Here is a 14,755-nt window from a genome sequence, read left to right as displayed (position 1 = left end):
AAATGACCAATTCCAAGGAGGGGATTGGGGGAAAGTAGGTGCAATAGACTTTGCTGGTACAGGGAACTTCTTTTGAATATTGGCATACTCATCTGCAATACCTCTATACCCGGCTGGATTTCTTAACCAATTATGTAATGTGTGTGAGCTATTTGATTCAATTTTTGTAAGATGTTTTATCAAGAGAAAGCTACGTCTCTCACTTATTGTTGTTAATCCACTCTCCATAAGCAGAAACTTGGTGCTTGTGGGTTTCCTAAGACCAAATATGAGACGTATTATATCATTTTGTGTTGTTTCAATTTTTTGCATCTGGGTCTTTGCACATGCACCATAGACAATGAGCCCATAGTCAATATGGGGTCTTATAAGTGATTTATAAAACTGGGGTAAGGTTTTCTCCTTACAACCCCAGGGTGTGGAAAGAAGTCTTTTTAGTATATTTGCTTTTCTATAACATTTTTTCATTGTGTTTGAAATGTGGAGGTGGAAATTAAGTTGTTGGTCAAGCATGAGACCTAAGTGATTAATATTATTATCTTCTGGAATAGTTGTTTTATTTAGAGTTAGTTTTGCATTAACATGGTTTCGCTTCCGGTGAAATTGGATTATTTTTGACTTGGTGGGTGCAATGGGTAAATCTGAATGTTGAGAGAATTTCAACATTCACCTGAATTTAAAAAAATTCAGCAAAAATTAGCTGAATTTAAACACAATACTTCTTTTTCTTCTATTTAACAGCAGGCGGGCTTTTCAGTGATACTATTTAGCCCTTTTCCTTTTGCTTCACTCTGTGGGCTACAGAGCAACTGGCTTGATTGCCTCATGACTATTAAATACTTTCAGATATCTTTCAGTAGATCTTTCGATTCTTTCAGTAGATCTTTTTAAAATTAATATCTGATAGCCTCCATCGGTAAATATCTCTAATCGGGATTGGTCTCGCACTTGGCTGGTCAATATTTATAGCATTTTTTGCTATTTCATTAACCTGATGATTACCACTTATGCCAGAGTGGCTAGGAATATACTGAAAATAAGTTTTTATGCCACTTGAGGCAAGATTATCTATAATACTGAGACAATGATAAGTGTCAATGTCCAACTTATACTGGGGAGCTGAGGCCAGCAACTCAAGGCTGGATAAAAAGTTGGAATATACAATAATATTATTTGTATTTGCAATTAAAGGTTGGTTTTCCTTAATGTGTTCTAATGCCATAACTATGGCATTTAACTCAGCAGACATTATAGATAAATTATTATATAAGCTCTCGCCCATTGCAATTTTCAGGTGAGGAAGGAAATTACCACTTGCTACTTTCTCATTCATTTTTGACCCATCAACAAATATTTGGAAGTGATTTTTATAGTTAATTGTATTAAGTTCAGCAAATTTTTTCTGGACAAAAGCGATGGGGGTTACATCTTTAGTCCACTTTGAGAAATCAGTATTTATTATGGGACTTGACCCATTCCATGCAGGGGATTGGGGGAAAGTGGGTGCAATAGACTTTGCTGGTACGGGGAACTTCTTCTGAATGTTGGCATACTCATCTGCAATGCCTCTATACATGGCTGGATTTCTTAACCAATTATGTAGGCTGTGTGAGCTATTTGATTCAATTTTTGTAAGATGTTTTGTCAAGAGAAAGCTACTTCTCTCCCTTATTGTTGTTAATCCACTCTCCATAAGCAGAAACTTGGTGCTTGTGGGTTTCCTAAGACCAAATATGAGACGTATTATATAATTTTGTGTTGTTTAAATTTTTTGCATCTGGGTCTTTGCACATGCACCATAGACGATGAGCCCATAGTCAATATGGGGTCTTATATGTGATTTATAAAACTGGAGTAAGGTTTTCTCCTTATAGCCCCAGGGTGTGGAAAGAAGTCTTTTTAGTATATTTGTTTTTCTATAGCATTTTTTTTTATTGTGTTTGAAATGTGAAGGTGGAAATTAAGTTTTGGTAAAGCATGAGACCTAGGTAATTAATATGATTATCTTCTGGAATATTTGTTTTATTTAAAGTTAGTTATGCATTAACATGGTTTCGCTTCCGGTGAAATTGGATTATTTTTGAATTGGTAGGTGCAATGGGTAAATCTGAATGTTGAGAGAATTTTTCAAATTGGAAAAGTTACTTTTGCAGATTTGACTGTGCTATCTCAAAGGTGTTGCCAGATGACCATAGCACCAGATCGTCAGTATATTGTAGATTCGTGTGGGGTAGGTTCATGTCCCCAGAGATATGGGGCAAACAGGAGGCAACTGAGGACTGCTCCCTGAGGTAGGCCTTTGGTTGTTGTCTTTTGGGGTGAAGAGGCTGAACCAACACAAACAATGAAACTTCGCACTTCTTTGAAAGATTTTATAAAAGATGCTAGCTTGGGGGGTAGTCCAAGGTTTGCAAGTATGGTAAAAAGGATTTGGTGGTTCACATTGTCATATGCCCCTTCAAAATCTAGGAAAGCTGCAACTAGGACATTATTTTTTGAGAATGATTTATTTATTGAATTTGTTAGAAAAATGAAAGCATCTGTTGAGGAGTGGTGTTTTCTGAATCCAGTTTGAGTGGGAGGGATCATATTGTTTTTTTTTCAACAAACCAGAGGAGTCTCTGATATATCATTTTCTCCATTATTTTCCCCATCACAGGATTAATCATTATGGGCCTAAAGGACTCAGGGTTCTCTTTGGGTTTATTTTTCTTTAGGATTGGTAGGAGGGACGAACATTTCCATATATTGGGGAACTTAGACAATGCCCAAGCGTGATTATAACAATTTAGCAGTTCTTGTTTGTATGAAGGGGTGAGATTCTTTATCCATGTAGGGTGTATATTGTCATAGCTGCCGCTAGTTTTGGTCCTAATATGATGTACTGCATTATTCATTTCCTGGATTCAAAATGGACTACTTATATACTCGGATCCTGGGCGTGGTTGGTAACTTGGGTTCATAGGAATAGGGGACATTTTGCTTCGATTATTTGATGTTAGCTTATTAACAAAAAGAGTTGCAAATAGCTTAGCTTTTTCATTATCATTGTCATAATGGGTATTATTATGCATAAGCTCATACAGGAGTGGGTTTGGGAAAATATTTTTCCCACAGATGTGGCTTATGACTTTATGTATAATTGGCTCATGTGTTTCTCTGGAGAGATTATTTGCAACCTTATTCCAGTAATTATATTTAGCATCTATTATAGTCCTTTTTAGATTAGATTCTGCTTGTAATGTTTTTAAATATGTAGTAGGTGATGGTTTTTTTATGAATTCTGTCCTAGCTGCCTTTTTTATTCTCCATTTATTTTGGCACTCATTTGTCCACCACGCTTTAGAAATGTGTTTAGGGTAGGTTTTCTTAGGTGTTGTCCTGGGGATAGCATGATTAGCTGTATTTATTAGTAAAGATGTCAATACTTCAGCATGTGTATCAACTGTTGTGTTTGAAATGTATGAATTTTGGGTGAAACTTGTGATTTCATCATTTAGCTTATTTTGGAACATAGACATATTTGCTTTAGTGTTGATATATTTGGAGGTATGTGGTAGAGTTTCAGCAGGTTCATTTAGGGAGCACACTATAGCAAAGTGGTCAGTACATAGACTATCCATTTTATTCGTATAAATTTTATTCAAAATATTTAATGACACAATTTTTAGGTCAATTGTGGAGAATCTGTCACTTTTGGGGTTTAAATAAGTATTCAGGTTTGGTGGGGTAGCAGCTGCTAATTCATTATTATCTGAAGTCATTTACTCAATCAATTTACCAGCTATATTTGCTGGCTTATTTCCCCGCAAATGGCTGTGGGCATTGAAATCTCCACAAATAATGATGTTTTTTAACATATTAGAATTATTTATATAATTAAAGAAATCCATGGCATCTGTAGTTTGGCCATTAGGGTTATAAAAGCTTATTATGTAGGTTTTTTATATTATTCAGCCAAACACTGATACCAATTGCATCAACATCATTAGCAAGATCTGGAAAATTGATGCCACAGAGTTTTATATTATTTTTAACTAATAGAGCTACTCCACCTCCTTTTCTCTCTGATGATCTATCCTTTCTCAGGATAGTGTATCCCAGAGACTTAATTTGTTGATTTTGGGTTAAATGAGTTTCCTGAAGGCAAGCAATATTAATGGAATTATTATTCATAAAAGATATTAGTTCATGTAACTTATTTTCTGTGAGTGATCTTATGTTCCACTGGAGTATTGATATGTGTTGTGTTGTTGATTTATTTTTCATATGACTGTGTATCAATGTTCAGTTTTGTTAACTGTAAAGCAGGATCTTTTTTGGCTTGAATGAGCATATCATCAGGGATGTAGATTTTTGCCAATTCTGCAAAGATTTCTGTTTTCTGTAGTTGATGTCTGTTCATGGCCTGAAGTGCATTACAGTTTAGAATGAATAAGCATATATTTGGAGATTGCATTTTTGGTTGTGCATCCTGTTTGTCAGTTAAGGGATTAATTCCTGGTAGTGTTTCTGGTTTGTTTCTTCTTGGGAGGGGGGGGCAGGCTGACCTCATCTCACCGGACAAGGAGGCTTGTTGGTTTGGTGATTTCTCTGATAGGGATATGAGCTAGGGGGCTTAGAAGATGGTGTTTTATACGGGGTACGTGATACATTTGGGGCGTTTGACTTGGAGGTTTTCGTTGGTTTCATTACGGGCTTTATTTGGTATTGTTGGGCAGCATTTGCTTCCATTGCTGCAAAGGGGTATGGGATGGCTTTCTCTGTTACTATTTGGAGTGTTAGTGCTCTTTTCTTATATGCCAGGGCATAGTGATTTATTTGTAGATTCATGTCGGTTTATGCAAGTGATACATGTAGGCTGAGTGTTGTTGGAAGTTGGCAACTCTTTTGGATTAACTGCTTTACAATTACTGCACTCTAGGAGAATTTCATTGCATTTGTTTGTTATGTGTCACTGTTTGAGACACTTCTGACACCGGATGGGCTTAGGTTTGTATTCCTTGTGTGGTTTGATTTTCCCAAATAGGAATAACTTTTCTGGGATATTAATTTTTTCCTTCAGTGTAAATAAGAAGGATCTACTTGTTTTTAGGCCATTAGAGTTAGGTTTACCAAGTTGGGTAACATCTTCAACTGGGATTATGTAGCCAGCCCTATATGAGAGCCCTTTTTTTAACTCCTGAATGGATATTTCTGGGGGAACATTATAAACTACTATTTTTGCTGGTGATTGTTTTGGGTTCCATTTAGATGCATTAATTGGGGTATTCAGATGGGATTTTAGGTTAATTATTGTGTCTGCTGATTTCTTATCTAGGACAGCTATTAGCAGAGGTCCATCACGGTTAATATTAAGAGATAACATTGATTTTATAAGTTTGAAAATTGCGACCCTTATTGCATTAATCTTTTTTATTTCAAAGGGGGCAGTAGGATAAATTTTGTGGTAAATTCATAAGTGTTGGGAGGGAGGATGTAGAGCAGGGAGAGGGAAAATGCTTTTGAGTGGGGAGAATTTTTTCCTTTTTTAGAGGTTCTAGAAAGGACCTCTTGAAGCCGATTATCATCATTTATAGTGACATTAGCCCCTACGATGATCATTGTCCTGTTCTCAGAATTGGAGCTATCATTTGAGCTTTGAGATAGTGAGCTTGACCAGCCAAAATGAGTATCAGTTTCACAGGTATCTGGGGTGGGATCTGGGGGGACTTTTTTTTGGAGGACTTCTAAGCATTGCCTATTGGGAAAAGCTTTAAACTAAAACAAGAAGGGATAATACAATGATATCAAACCGTCTGCACTATACTATGGGGAGGAGAAACACCACAGTATAGCCCTGAGGATGATTTGAGCAGGATTGGTTCGGTACAACTGCTGATTAATTGAGATAATATTTCACAAGAAAATTTATTTTAAATTTCTTAAAATGTTTGCTTCAAGAAAAATTTCTTCTTCTCCTTCCAATATAGGTAAATTTTTCGCAAATCATATTATTGACTTACGAATAAAGTAAACATACAACTTTATGCCTTTTTTTATGTTCTTTCCAAATATAATAATCATTTTTGTCGGAAATGAATTTTACCCCCACCCCTATATATACCAATTCAGGGCATATATTTGCACGTTGGGGGGGGGGGCAAAGTTTAAACTTACCTCCCATGTACATCAGAAATAAAATTTACACCCAACCTCCCCCTAATGTGCAAATATATACCCTGAATTGGTATATATAGGGGTGGGGGTAGAATTCATATCTGACAAAAATGATTCTTCCATCTGGAAAGAGAATAAAAAAAGGCATCGAGTGGAATGTTTACTTTATTCGTATGTCAATAATATGAACTGCGAAAAAATTACTGACGGGTCTCACATGTCTGGTTTCCTTATATAGTATATAGAAGTGGGTACCGCATAAGTACCTATATATATATACATATAGTTGTAAATATAAATAGTATACATAAATACTATACATATTTACTTAGTTTATAATACTATAAAGTAATATAAATAGTATAAGCCTAAAATTGGAGCTATTGAAGAGGAGATATGTTAATAAGACAGTTCCTATGTTTATAATATGCAAAAATTGAAGTTATCAAACTTTGAAATCGATTTCGCTATACTTACCTCCCAGCGACTCTAATATGCAGACGTATAGATAGACATATTGTATTTTTCCCATATGTTTCCCCGTTTCTTGCTTTCGTCAACATTAATTATTTGATTTACGGTTATACTAGTTGAAAAAAGAGTGATGCATGGCAAAATGCATATAAAATAATTAGTTTTTACTATATTTTTGCACATTAAGGAGGGAAAGCATAGGGAAATCACTTTAAAAATTATATATATATATATATATATATATATATATATATATATATATATATATATATATATATATATATACATTTGAGCAGGGGACAGCCCTTTTTATATACGGAATAATTTCTGTTCGTTTTAAGTTTTAATATCGGTCCTTACCTTCAGTTAAAAAAAAATTGTTTTTTTTTATTTAATTTCTGAACGTTTTTGAATTAATGCAGCTTTGATGTTGGCTCACCGTACATAAATAATTAAAACGAAATTTGCATAATAATTTTACTTTTTTGGCTATATGGCTTTCGCGTACTATTGATCTGATGTAACTTACGAGTTAACTTACGTAACCCCTAGTCAATACCTCGCTCTTTACGCCAAAGTTCAAATTTTCTTCCAGTTTTCTAAGAATGGCCCCTTAATCACAAATGCCTTTAATTAGAATAAATAGCTCTGATGAAAAAAAAAAAACATTAGCGCAAAGAGCGAGGTAATGACTAGGGGGCGAACCCAATCATGTGAGTATTAATTTCTGTTTGTTTTAAGTTTTGGCGTTGCTCCTTACTTTGAGTTGAAAATTCGTTTTTGTATTTAATTTCTTATTGTTTTTTGAATAATACTCGGAAATCCGACATCCCGATTTAAGTAATGTCTCTTCTTTTATGGACAGCTCCTCTCACGTACAACCAGACCCCCCTATCCAACTACCAGATAAAGTTGCCCTGAAAACTTCTGTATACTTCCCAATAACCAATATTATATGTAAAAATTGGACATAGGGGGTCATCCTCAAAGACATAGTTATTGTATTTTTAGAACATGCTGAACAAAATGGCTATCTAAAAATTATGATCCGGTGACTTTGGGAAAAAAGTGAGCGTGAGAGAGGGCTTAGTTGCCCTCCATTCTTTTTGGTCACTGAAAAAGGGCACTCGAACTTTCAATTTCCGTTCTGAGTAAGCAAATCCATGAGTTTTCTGGTCTGCCCTAAGAAAATGTAAGGTTGCCAAGGATGAAGAAAAATACAAGGATCTTTGTAATTTTATGCTAACATTATGTGGACTGCCACACTCTTCAGCAGCTGCTGAAAAACTGTTTACGCTACTTGGTAACATCAAAACCAAATTACGTAATGGTCTTCTAATGCAAACGACTAGTTGTTTAATGCATGTCAAGCAACTAATTTGGCGTTCTGGAATGCTGCTGGAATCCTGGATTATACATTTTGAAATGCACAAGAAATACTCCGATTGGCCAATAGCTAGCAAAGGAAGAAATAAGGCTGACTCTCATGCTGAACATAATTTTCAAGATGAATTCTCGCTAGAAGACTAATCTTAAGCTCCCACAAACTATTTTTAGTGTTTACTTGTTTTTATGAGTTTTGTGCTTGTATTGAATGTTTTTTTTGTTATCAATATATTTGATGTTGACTGGCCGCTTTGAAAGATGTTTCCATCTTTTGGTCAATATCCCAATTGATAAAAAAATAACCTCTAGGTTCTGATATTTCAAGATGGACATATTTTGGACATATTTAAGACGAAATATGGACATATTTTGACTGAAAATGACATAAATTTAGATACTCAGGGGACATATTTACGGACCGAAAAGTTGGCAACCCTGCCTAGGAATCATACTGAAAAAGAAGATGAAAAAAGAAATTTGATGTACCCTTTTTGAGTGGATTACAAGTCTTAATAAATAAGAAGTTGAGACCTAACCTAATTTACAAAAGGTACGAGGCTTAAAGAATTTTCACTGTCCCTCATTTGATCTGTAGACTTAAAAATGCCTTCCTTGGGGATCATCAGAAAACGAATAGCCTACGTGGTTCCATTAGTGACATAAGGACAAGGTGAATGTAGGTTACTTTTAAATGCCTTATGTTATTCTTTCCTTAAATGAGAATTTTTACACTTGCAATTTCTGATTCACCCTGTTCTGATGGTACTTTATAGCCTAGTCTTTGGAAGCAAGTTTGCACATAGGCTATAGCCTAGTACACTTAAGCAATTATAATCCTACTTTATACTGGGCAGGGATTTACAACAGTGTACTATTTTGGTTGTTGATCCTTTTATATACTAGGCAACAAATATTATCATTTACTCTATATAGAAAGCACTGTAAAGTCAAATAAATAACAATAGCTAGCCTAATGTGTATTCCTCTAAACATAGAGAATGATAGTCTTCTGTATGATCTTAAACATGAAAGCATTATGAATAAAGTTATACAGATGACTTTCTGGTATTGACCTGGAATATATATGATCCACTAAAATGCCATACAGAAGGAATTATATTATGCTACCCCACTGATACATAGCCTAGAGAAAACAACAAAAAAGTCATAGAGATGGTTTTTTATAGGGATACCATGGGATGGCTAATTTGACATTGTATATATAGGCCTATACAAATCTTTAAATTAGCCAACCAGTATTTTAAGCTTAGGAGTCCAGCTGGACATAAGGAAACATATTAAGAAAACAATTCTTACTCCATAATATACAGAATAATTTTAGTCAATGCATTTTGCATGGGGAGAGCCTTTATCTTCACTTCTTTCCTTTGTTTTTCTAAGAAATTCATGAATTTCTTACAACCTATATATTCACAGAATATATACCCCCACCCCCCGATTGTACAAATATATACCTAGAATTGCATCCTCAATCAAAATATAACATCCACTTGCATTACAAACAAACTTTACTCCCATATTAGCCATGTGGTGGATGTCCTTATTTATAGGCCTACATGATTTCATTTATAGAGCAACTACATAAAGTCATACATATGACTTATTATATTGCTTTATAATAGACTAGCCTAAATATTATCATACAGATTACTCTTTGATTTATAAAGTAGTATAAATAGTCTTCCAGATGACTTTTTGTTTCTTTCCTTAATATATATGATGCACTAAAATGTCATACAGAAGACATTAGGCTATACTACCCCACTTATATATAGAAAAAATAGCAACTATTATAAAGCATTATGTATGTGTAAAAAGTCATGTATAAGACTTTATTCACACTGGCTTATAATAAAATGATATATTAAAAACTCATCTGTATTACATTTTGTTGTTTTTTCAATGTATAAGTAGGGTAGTATAATGTCTTCTGTATGACATTTTAGTGTATCATTTAGGTTTAAGCAGAAAACCTGAAAAGCCATATGTAAGACTTTATTCATACTGCTGTATAATATAATTTTAGTCTCTATTAAAAAGTCATCTGCATGACTATTTAAGCTACCCTACAATAAAACAAGGCAAAAAGTAATATGTTACTTTATTTAGGATGCTCTAAGTCATAGGTATTACTTTTTTTCTCTAAATGGATGCTGTGCAGTATAATGTATTTTGTCTAACATTTTAATGAATCATCCCTTGCTCTTTGTATTGAAGTTTAATATTCATTGCAATCTTTAATACCATTTTTCACATCAAAAATCTTTAACACATCTGACACCTATTTTAACTAAATAGCCCAGACTTTCTTTAGTTTAGAATCAAATAAAGTCCAGACATCTGTTAGCCTATTTAAGAGAATAAATATTCCACAAAACCTACTTGAAAACAGATTACAATTTAAATTAATGTTCATTAATATAATCTTCATAAAAATGTTTGCTTTAAGAAATTATCTTCACCATGAAACTAAATTGCTTTTGTAAACTATTGTGCTCATGAATTTCATTTGTGCAAGCTTCTTTACAGTGAAAAGGGCCTCTTCACATCAGGGGGCATTGTTAGCCTCAGCTGGATTTTCAAAAATATAGAAGTAATGATAATCTTTTCTCTAGAAATAAAAATATATAATTACAACCATACCAGGTATAAAAAGTTATCTGTATGACTTTATCTAGGTTGCTCTATAATAGTATGATGTATAAAAAGTTGTTTATGTAGCTTTTCTTTGGCTGATCTATAACTGTATGATGTAAAAGTCATCTGTATGACTTTTATTGTTTTCTCTATATAGAAATGAGGTAGTAATAGTGTCTCCTGTAAAGCATTTTAGTGCATCATATATGTTTAAGGTTGAAAACCAGAAAAGCAATCTGTATGACTATTTATATTATTTTATAATATAATTAATTAAAATAGCTTTTCTGCAAAATAAGTTTTTCAAAGAAAAGTAAAGATCTCAATTAAAGCAAAAATTAGCAAAAATAGAATCAAATAATCTACCAAGTATAAAGCTACCACAAATCAGCATCAATAAATAAATGGAACCCAAAACAAATAGAAATTCAATAAATAGGTGAGTCAAACTCAAAACAAGCAGAAATTAGAATAGGACTCAAAATCTCTATGGCTTCCCAAGGCCAGACCATACTTTGCACTTTACTGAAAAAAAAAATACAAATGAATGTGCATTGTCAGTTTAATCTACATATGCTGATATTTATTCCCTAAGATCTTAATAGTATTTGATTTATCAAAGTTATAAAAGTGAAAACATTTAATTTTTTTTCTTCAGTAAAGTGCAAGTTATGTTCTGGCCCTCAGTGTGCATAGTGGTTTTGAGCCCTACCCATGTAATTTCTGCTTGTTTGAGTTTGACTCAGTTATTTATTGTAATTTCTATTCGTTTTTGGTTTCATTTATTTATCAGTGCTGATTTGTGTAGTTTAAAACTTGTTAGATTATTTGATTCTATTTTGCTCATTTTTGGTTGGACAGAGTTCTCTAAATTTCTTTGAAAAACTTATTTTATGGAAGAAGTTTTCTAAATTAATTTCTGTTTGTTGTATATTGACATATTTTTTTCTCAGGGAAAATGAAAATAATAGTTCAAATCTTTTTGGTTTTTCTTTAAGAATACATAGTTTGGCCTGCTATTTGTATGCTGGAGAAACTTTTTCAACAATTTTTAACAAAATATACCATTTTAAAAATCTGGACAGAAATAGTACTGTTTAATTTAGTTTTGTGCCTCCTCTAGTTCACCTGAAAAATAAAATGATTCCATTTGCAAATATTTCTGTCTATGCTCTTTTACAGCTTGGATACACTTACACTCTTGACTTAGTTAAATTTTAAGAGCAGAAGCAGTAATAGAAGTTGCCCCAAAAGTATGAACATAATACCCTCAGTCATTCTTGGGATATTACTGAAATGTATTATTGACAACCAGCATACACACAGTGTATTTTGATTTAATATTAAGGTAACATTTTGTTTTTAAACATAATGGATAGATTGCATAACTGTGAGGGGTTAACTTACACAATAGCCCTAGAGATACAGTTTCAAGACTGTTCATCTATTCTGAAAAAAATGGCAATCTTAAAATTTTGATTGGAAGTTTTAGGAAAATTATGAGCTAAAGAGGAAGGCTGATCAACCTCAAAACACTTTTGACTCTTAAATAGGGTACTAGAACTTTGAATTTCAAATCAAATTAGCTCCTTTAAAATATCAATGATATTACTAGCTATGATAGAGCAACGCTGCCTATGATATTGCTTATATGCCCTTTTAATACTTGCATTCGTATAGTTTTTGTTGAATTGAAAGTTCCCCTAAATATTTCAACTTAATGCCCTTAGCGCCATTAGTTAAAGTAGCCATAGAAGTAGTATTAAAAGTATACATATAGTGTCTTCTGGTTAGCTCAAAATCAGTTGACCCTGAAAGGTATAACTTAAGAATGTAAGCTGTTATTGTGGTATTGCTTTGTCACCCTTTTTACAATCTAAATGATCATAGTTTGTTTTAATTTAGCTCAAAATCTGCCTAAATATTCCTTGAAAGCTTTGCCTTAATACCCTTAGCTTGTGTTGTAGCAATAGTTGTTATAACTAGCTATGATTATTTCTAGCCTTAGTTTCATTAGTTGCAGTAATCATACAAGTAGTATTAAAAGTATACACATAGTGTCTTCTGGTTTGTTCAAAATCTGTCACAACTTACCCTGAAAGGTCTAAGTTAAGAATGTAAGCTGTTATTGGGATATTAATTGGTCACCCTTTTTACCATCTATATGATTGTAGTTTGTTTTAATTTAGTTCAACATCTGCCTAAATATTCCTTGAGAGCTTCACCTTAAGACCCTTAGCTTGTGTATTAGCAATAGCTGTATTAGCAGTAGTAGCATTACTAGCAGTATCTGCATTGCACATTTGTTTTGTTTTCAACATCCCCTTCAACACATGATGAAATTTTCAACTTCATACCAGCAACCAGCCCTGAAGCATTGCTGATATATCCTCTTGAAAACCTATGTGTGCATAGTTTGTTTCAATTTATTTCAGCACAGTTTTAATATTGCCCAAAAATTTTTGCATTAATACCCTTAGGTTTATTAGCAATAGTAGTAGCAGCAGTAGTTATTGGAGTAGCAATAATAGCAATAGGAGTAGATTTAACAATAGTAGTCCTAGCTTTAGTAGCAGTAACTAGTAGTTGTAGGAGTAGAAGCAATAGTATTATGATGCAAATATTGTCTTTTGGTTAATTCATCATCCCCTACAAAAAGCCTTGTAAGTTTTAATTTCACACAAAACTGTTCATAAGATATTTCTGATATGCCCTTTTGACAACCTGCATACAGTTGGCAGATGGTCAACTGCACAAGATAAATTTTTCAAAATATTCTCTGAAAATTTCACCTTCATAGCCATAGGAATAGTTTTAATGGTAGTCACAGCAATGGTAGTTAATGGTAGTTACTGCCCAACTTAATACAATTAGCCATTGATATTACATTGTCAATATGCCCTTTTGATAACCTGTATATTCATGTACTTCTTGAAATTTTCATCTCAACGCTCTTAACATTACCAGTAGTTGTGATAGAAGTAGTAGTTGGAGCAATTGTAATAGTAGTAATAGAACAAATAAATGTCACAGTAGTAGTAGTATTAGTAGTAGTGGGCACATATTGCCTTTTGGTCAATTGATCTTTCCCTTCAAGGATTCTCTGAGAGTTGCAACTTAACACACAAACCAATTCTTAAGATACACAACATTGACAACCTAAATGCATAGAGTGTCTTTTGTTAGTTCAATTTTTTAATTAATATTCTCTGATTTTCTACTTTTATAGACTTAGCCATAATAGTACCATTATCACAGTAGGGTAAAGGTACCAATGACTTGACAGCTTTTTTAAAAAAAAAAAAAAACACTTTTTCTACCCTGGAAGGCCTAATTTAAAGACTTTCAATAATAACAATAATAATAATAATATAATGCAAAACAAATAGTTTGAAAAGGGTTTCAGTATGTAGGAAAAACATCTAGGAATCTTACTGTTTGATTAGAAGTTTGAAGTTTTATCAGAAAAGGATACAAAACTCCAATTTTCTGAGATTGGATTGCTTTTACCTATAAATTTGACAGAACAAAAAGTTATCTGTTTTCATGTTAGTTGGAACCCAATTTGACATGTGTCAAAAATACTTGGGGAATGCTTGTGGGTGGATCCTTGAGCATTCAACATGCGTATTCTTTTTACATTATTTCTTTGTTTCTCTTCAACTTTGTTTAATGTGTAAACCAAGACACTATTCAGATAGTAGAAGCAAAAAACTGAAAAAATTGTCTCAGGTATAGGAATGGAATTGGATAATGATATGAAGTGTAATCTTTTGACCTAGTTCATATGCCTTTTTTCTTTTTTTCCACATTTTTGTATATATGCCACAAGAATAGTATCTACAAACGCTATCTGGAATGGGCCACTTCCTCTCAGCTTTAATGGTTCAGCAAAAATTTCTTTCTTGTTCAGAGTGAAAATATTTGTCAACACTTGGCCATTTCAAAATTAATCTGCCATTTTAATCCACTTAAAAAGTTTTAGTTTTGACTATCCTTTGTCTACAAAGTCTAAAATCCTTGAAATATGCATGTCCTACTTAAGATCTTTAGAAATTAATTGACTTGGTGGAATTTA

The 14,755-nt window shown here is 33.2% G+C and overlaps 1 protein-coding gene across 4 annotated transcripts in view; it reads left to right on the top strand.

The window, feature by feature from the left end:
* LOC148955734 (uncharacterized) overlaps window positions 1–14,755 on the top strand; it is a 122,904-nt gene that overhangs the window by 5,624 nt on the left and 102,525 nt on the right. For 2 of the 4 annotated variants that reach the window (XM_089103812.1, XM_089103838.1), the window contains exon 1: window positions 8,444–8,569. The exons of 1 other annotated variant lie outside the window; for it this stretch is intronic. The gene's annotated coding sequence lies outside the window, so the exon portion shown is untranslated. Of the gene's footprint in view, window positions 1–8,443; window positions 8,570–8,630; window positions 8,696–14,755 lie in introns of those variants that run through there. One more of the 4 variants, XM_089103820.1, reaches the window with a different exon arrangement.

The sequence above is a fragment of the Artemia sp. Qi Xiang Cuo genome, chromosome 2, assembly GCF_049724085.1.
Source record: "Artemia sp. Qi Xiang Cuo chromosome 2, ASM4972408v1, whole genome shotgun sequence".
Classification (NCBI taxonomy): Eukaryota; Metazoa; Arthropoda; class Branchiopoda; order Anostraca; family Artemiidae; genus Artemia; species Artemia sp. Qi Xiang Cuo.
This window is presented reverse-complemented; position numbering and strand designations above follow the sequence as displayed.